The sequence below is a fragment of the Etheostoma cragini genome, chromosome 16 (genome assembly GCF_013103735.1).
Source record: "Etheostoma cragini isolate CJK2018 chromosome 16, CSU_Ecrag_1.0, whole genome shotgun sequence".
In the NCBI taxonomy this organism is placed as follows: Eukaryota; Metazoa; Chordata; class Actinopteri; order Perciformes; family Percidae; genus Etheostoma; species Etheostoma cragini.
The window spans coordinates 1,808,026-1,815,084 of NC_048422.1; the positions used below are offsets into that span (position 1 = coordinate 1,808,026).

Consider the following 7,059-nt stretch of genomic DNA (forward strand, 5'->3'; position numbering starts at 1 on the left):
ACACACAAACATTCCGTGGTGCTGCAGCCGGGCTCTTCCATCGACTGAAGGTTCCGCTTAATTTTCAAGCGTTGTAAAAAAAGGTTTTAAAAGGAAAAACTAAAAATTCAAAATTAAAACATAAAAAATTTAAATTACAAAAATTAAACATACAAATATAAAAAAAATTAAAATTAAAATAAAGTCGATAGGCCTACATATTTTCATCGATGCAGCTGTTGATTCTGTCTGTGTCTTCATGTTATGTGTATGTAGACATGTAAATCATATGGTTATTTGGGTAAAATAGTTTCTGTCTGAATCCACTGTGATTCTAGTATATTAAAATTAATGCTAATCAAAATAATAGGCTACACATTACCAAAGGACAAATGTCCACTGCAAGTACAAATCAAGCATTCAAACGGAATAATGTAGCCTACTTGAGTAACACAAGTAAAAGTCTTCATCAAGCAGCACAATAACAAATGCCAGTGTCATATTATAAATGCTATTATGAATGTTATGAATAAAGTGAAGCATTTTTAATGTAGTCTACTTATAGTGTGTTGCATGTACAATCTACAGCTGTCAAATTCATATTTTCAAAAGAAGGCTATAGTTGCCTCCGAAGTGTAGGCTACTTAAAGTGACTATATGTAACATTTCAATGTTTCTGAAGCTTACATTGAAAAGAACTCTATTATGATGTAGTTTTTATTAGTTTAATTAGTATTGTTGTAATTGTAGTTGCTCCACATTATGTACCCATACAAGTACAAGATGAATTTATTGATTTGTACTTTATTTTTAATAGAGCTTTGCGCTACTAAGGGTCACTGGCATTGGGGCAAAAATCAAGTAGGGGGAGAGAAGTTTATCATTATTTTATGGATTTTACAAATGTCAGTTTGGCAGATGCGCCCACTTTGCTTGCAGCCGGATCCGAATCCCTTGGTGACGTCATGCCGTGAACTCGACTCACATCGGGTAGTGACACCTGGTTTAGCCCACGATACATCCAAACTAGGCCAAGTTACCGTATGCTACACTTGAAATACAACAAGGCATCTGTTAAGTATTCTGTTATTGCATCTGAATGGTTTTCTGTCCGCGCAAAACATTCATCGCAACTACATGACCTTGTAACGCTAACTCAGTAATCTAAAGTGGGCAACACAGCGCCATAAAGAAAATACCAGTCATATTACTATGTGTACGACAGCTGATGTTGTAAAAACACAACTGATTTGTCCACAGCGGCCTCCACAATCAACACATGATGGAAGTTACTGTACATAAAGCCACTTTCAGTACAAAAAACTCTAAAGTCACGATTTTAAGGCTGTTGCTTTAGGTTGTCAATGTTTTTAGAGTGCGATGACATATTAAACTTCATGATCAGGGATGCCAAATGGACAATATAAAGTTTATTTGCAAAGTGCAATACGTCACATAAAAGAAAGGAACACAATAAGTAAGGGCTTTGCAAAGAACAAATATTTAAATACATAATAGTGCAATGAGTGCACTGTCTTTGCTCTGCCCTTCAGCTGTATATTTAAAGTAAAGTATAAGTAAGTAAAGAGTAAAGTATAGTTTAGTGAGTTTCTGCAAATACTGTGTCTTAGATGACTGTAAATGCAACCATAAATCAATTGATGACTTTTTTCCCCCCTTCATAATAAATACGTACGGGAACTAAACATTATTCATTACACATTCGATCCAGATTGTTTCTAACCCTTCACATGAATCCGAAATCCCAAAGGAAGAAGAGCAGCTGCAATAAACATGGCTTCATGAAACCCATAATGTCTAAGATGATAAGGGTTATACGACCCTGGTTTATAGTTGACTCGAATAATAAAAGACAGTGTCCGATCGAATCATGAAGAAAAAGCAATGCTTGTTATTAATCATTACCATGAGGCAAGTTGTGAAAGTTTGTTCCGATCCATGACCTCTGACGCAGACCCAGCTTTCTGTCACCAGGCCCTACATTATGGGCCAATATCTTTTTATAGTCTCCAGATTTCATGATTCCTTGCACCCAGTCAATGCAACCAGTGCCAGAGGCAGCAAAACAACCCCAAAACATCCTTGAACCTCCACCATGTCTGACTGTAGGTACTGTGTTCTTTTCTTTGTAGGCCTCTTTCCGTTTTCTGTAAACAGTAGAAGGACGTTTTAGGCTTTGCCAAAAAGCTCTACCTTAGTCTCATCCGTCCAAAAAACGTTCTCCCAGAAGAATTGAGGCTTAATCGGGTACAATTTTGCAAACTGCAGTCTGGCTTTTTTATGCCTCTGTGTCAGAAGTGGGGTTCTCCTCGGTCTCCTGCCGAAGCGCTTCTTCTCACTCAGATGACGACGTATGGTCCGAGCTGACACTGATGCACCCCGAGTCTGCAGGACAGCCCGAATTTGCGTGGAAGTTGACTGAGGTTGTTTATCCACCATTCAAACTATCCTGCGTTGCATTCTTTCATAAATTTTTGATATTTTCCCACAATTTTGCTTCTTACGTCCTCAGACAATTTTCGACTCTTTCTCTTCTCCATGCTTGGTGTGGCACACACAGGCACACGACACAACGGTTGAGCCAACTTCTCTAGACTCTAACTGGCTTCAGTTTGGATTTCTACATTGCCAGCACCTGTTACTTGCCAGAGGTGAGTTTAAATGAACATTACATGCTTGCAATGGAGTTATTTACCCACAGTTTAAATAGGGTGCCAATAATTCTGTCCAGTCCATTTTGGTAGTTTTGTGTAAAATGATGTCAAATTTGCTTTCTTTCTTCTGCTTTTTTGTGCTTTTCCAATGCACTTAAAGGTAATAAACATGTGTATACCAAAACATTTGTCATCAACACTTTTCTGGGCGAAATGGTACGTTTTGTCCATGACTGTATCATGGTTATTATGGTGGATTACCACGGTGTGTAAACCCTGTGTTCAATCTTTCCCAGCTTCATCTGAGTCTCCTGAAGTTGCACAGTGTAGCCTCCAACGTGCATTTTGGAAGTTGGAATGGTGGCAGGAGGAGGAGACGACAACGCTCAGGACATTTATCCCCCCCCCCCCCCCCCCCCCCCCCCCCCCTAAGTGGACTGAGTCTGAAGCATGGACATATTTTGGTTATGATAAGATAGTTATGCTGTGTGCGGAACGTGCAGGGAAAAAAAGCTGCTGCTAAAGGCATTGAATGCACTTTTAAAAACACCGCGATAATACTGAAAACTGATCATTTGTCACAATCCATCTGAAACATGCAACAGGCAGGAATGTTTTTAATGTACAGACAAGGACTATAAAGCTTCAGTTCAACCAAGCCCAAAGTATGGAGGATACAAGACAAACAGGTGTTTTTTGCAGGACATGTTGTAACCTTATTGTTGTAACACATCTGTTTGTTTTTGATTCAGCACGAGGCCCTAATACGACAGAGTCTCCATGTTTCCTGAGAAACTGGATTTCAGAAACATGACACGCTGTAACCACTTTCATGTCTCCACGGCAACAGGTCGTGGTAAAAATCCTGAATGTGGCTTGACATCCGCATATGCAAGACCAAATGTGAGTTAACGCACACACACACAGTGCCACGTACTTTGTGGGGACATTGGGGACATCATTGACTCAATGCATTCCCTAGCCCCTTACCCTAACCTTACCCATCCCAACTAAATGCCTAACCTTTAGGGCGAGGGATAGACAGGACAAAAAGACAGGGAAAGACCATAGACCGTTAATAATAAAATCTGGCTGCTTCTATGGGAATTTAACATAGGGGGGTGTATACTTAGGCCCCCTGTATTTTAAGAAAGAAAATGTATTTATTTACGATACATTGTATATTCACAAAGATAATTGGTGTCCTTAAAGGTTGGATTTTACCTCATTTTTTGACTTTTTAGTCAACTTTACCATGGGTATGTAAACCCATGAGTTATGAGTACAACTGTACAAAGGACAAAGTCGTTATCTAGTATCTCCACAGAATACATAAAGTCAATTCTACCAGCTATTTGAATATAAACAAAGCAGGTCGTGTAGCGTACGGTGTCATCGTTATCTGAGTTCCTCACCAGCTTTCAGAAGTCGGCACAACTCGGTGGACTGATCCGGGTGTTTGGCCTGCTCAGTAACCTGGAATGCTGTCTCAAGCATCTCAGAGGCCGTTTCAGCACCGAACAAAGTCTTGGTCCAACTGTTGATCATACATGCGAATTCATTAAATGTCAACGGTGAGTGCATTAGTAATGGCCTGCAACCAACACAGGGAAAGACTGGACCTTGAATAAAAGATGCTTAACTCACTTGTCCGTTGACATCTAAAAGACGGGGAAATATCTTGAAGACATCTGTGGGGTTTTTTTGCGGGTCATGCACTTGTTCCTGGCGATGTTGGAAGGTCACCTTCATCTTCTGAAACCCACCAGCTTCATCAGGACAGTGAACCAGGAATGATGTAGCCTCCCGGCACGCATCACCATCAAGCTGCTGAGGTGCTGCTAATCTTTGCCGTTGTTATTAGTTTATAATATATAATATATACTATGTAACTGATTGTAAATATCAAGCAGTGACAGGAAATGAAGCTGTTTCCTAGCAACCTCTTTCCAGTATATGGGTCTTTGGAAAATCATCTCGGCATCATGTTGCACAAATCCGATTTGATTAATCTTTTTTTGTTGTCGACCTACTCTGTTTTTGCGTGAACTCGCGTTTAAACCTCAGTTTGGCAGACATTGTTATGTTTCATGCCAAGATGAAAAAATATATTTAATGAAGGTTTTTTATTAATCCTTCATAAGGCATGCTGATCCATTGCAGCACACATCTGCATATTTGACCATCTAATTCACCGTCTTGACATCATTCTGCGGTTGATGAATCAGTGCTTTGAGTTAGAAAAAATGTAATATCTGGGTTCTTAATATATGATCAGATTTGCTGAAAAAAAGTATATTGTCATATACTGCAACCCTCAGAAAAGAGCATTGCATTTTTTTTCTCTGCTCCCAAAAAAACCCCATGTCTTTCTTTTTAATTCTAATATTTTATTTAGTCATGTACAGTATCAGGATTGTTTGTGTTTCCACCTGTTGAACATTTAGGCCACGGTGAACGAGGAAGTAATCAGTCGGCGCTAGGACCCCGTTGGCTCACATCTTTTCAGGTTACACGGTGACATACACGATGCTGCCTTCACACGCTGCAGGACACATCAGCTTCACATTTCGTACGTATCGTGTGGTGACTTTTATGTTTGTCAAAGAGTGCATTTTCAGCAATCAACCAATATAAAACTAATTAGTGAGTGCATGTTAAAGAGAACAATGATTTCCATCAGTTTTGAAAATACAGCATTTATAGTCCACAAAATGTATGATATTGTCAAGAAACCTTTTTTTTAAAAGCAGTTTCATTTTTTTTTCTTTTTAATTAATACATTTTTGAAGAAACATTTGTGGGGTAGCTTATGCTACTTTTCCCAGCAAGTATTGGAAACAAAGTTATTCTTGAACAAAGTTGCATATAGAGTGCAGGAATTAGCCTAGGCCGACTACGTTGCTATTTTTATGTGCTGTAGAAAAGCATATTCTATCTGAAAATCTGAATCACCATTAAAATAATTCAGAAATTGACAAATAAACAATTAAGGATTATTTCACACATTAAAAAAAAAATTAAAAAAAGAAGTTTTAACCCTTTTTGCCAAAATTGAAAATCAACACGCTTTTTTATCGATGTTTTTAACTTTTTCTTAAATTTGTGTCCCTTTTTTTCAATGTTTGTTCCTTTTATTGTTTGCAACGCTACTTGACACTAACTTATTGACTTTAGTTTTACAGTTATTTTTGGAATTTATGGTCAATAAACCTCATCTATAGGAAATTATACCTAATGTTTGAGTTAGAAAAGCAGAAATTAGGAATTATTGAGACTAAAATTAAAGGAATGGATGTTGATGATAATCACAGACTGGAATATGTCAACTTTTACTCAATACTATTTCAAAAACACTTCATTTTGGTTTCAAATACTATAATATTAAATAAGACGCCCCAAAATTAATGAAAATAGAGATTTGTACTTGCCAAAGAGCGTTGTGTGGAATCAATCATAGGATAATGGGTCAATTTGACCCGAGGACAACATGAGGGTTGTTACTTTAACAGCAGCATTAAATCATCAGAAGCACATAGCTGAGAAATACGAGTTTCCGAGGAGTCCCTGAATGCTCCAAGAGCGTCCATCCTCCACCCCTCGAGGAAGCGGAGCGCCATCCATCAGACTCGTTGCAAACAGAAGTAGTCGCTACTCCCGAGCGCTTACCAGGCGGCACTCCACCGAACACTAACCCGGGGTCGTCACGTCGAGCTCCGGCCAGGCTCGGTGGTCTCTGGCGGGTTTCCCCTCTCCTTCAGAACTGTGGCAGAGATGCGAAGTCTCGGAGGAGGAGGAGACCAACTAGCCGAGCAGCAGCAGCAGCAGCAGCAGCAGCAGCAGCATAACACACCTGCGACGAGGATCTGAGTTTGTTTCGATAACGTCAAAGAAAGGTAAGTGTCAAAGGAGAAGAGAAAGAGATGTTCCCGGAACATCCTCCGGGCTCGGTTGGGCTTTTTGTTCATTGGTGCGTTTCGGCGTTACTTGCCGTTTCCAGCATCAGTAGACGGCTGGCGGTATGAGTCATAGCCCGTCGCAGGGCTGCTGGAGGATCGGCTGAGGAGCCTCCAAACCCACAGTCCTCATCAGTGCTGTCTAGGCAAAGGACGCGTGTGCGTGCGCGCGTGTGTCTTGCCATGTGTTGGTAGTTGGAGGACGTGTGCGTGTGGGAGCGCGTGTGTGTGTTTGTGACTTGCCTTGTGTTGGTAGTTGGTGTGTGTGTGTGTGTGTGAGAGTGAGAGTGAGTGAGACTTGTCATATGTTGGTAGTTAGAGTCTGTGTGTGTGTGACATGCCCTGTGTTGGTAGTTGGAGTGTGTGTGTGAGTGTGTGTGAGAGTGTGAGTGAGAGACTTGCCATGTGTTGGTAGTTGTAGGGTGTGTGTGTGTGTGTGTGTGTGTGAG

At 40.2% G+C, this 7,059-nt stretch overlaps 1 protein-coding gene across 2 annotated transcripts in view; it reads left to right on the forward strand.

Annotated features, from left to right (window-relative positions):
* The first annotated feature begins 6,237 nt into the window (after positions 1–6,237).
* Positions 6,238–7,059, forward strand: part of rab27b (RAB27B, member RAS oncogene family) — a 48,026-nt gene continuing 47,204 nt past the window's right edge. Inside the window, exon 1 of one of the 2 annotated variants that reach the window (XM_034895763.1) lies at positions 6,238–6,553. The gene's annotated coding sequence lies outside the window, so the exon portion shown is untranslated. The remainder of the gene's footprint in view (positions 6,554–7,059) is intronic. The other variant, XM_034895765.1, reaches the window with a different exon arrangement.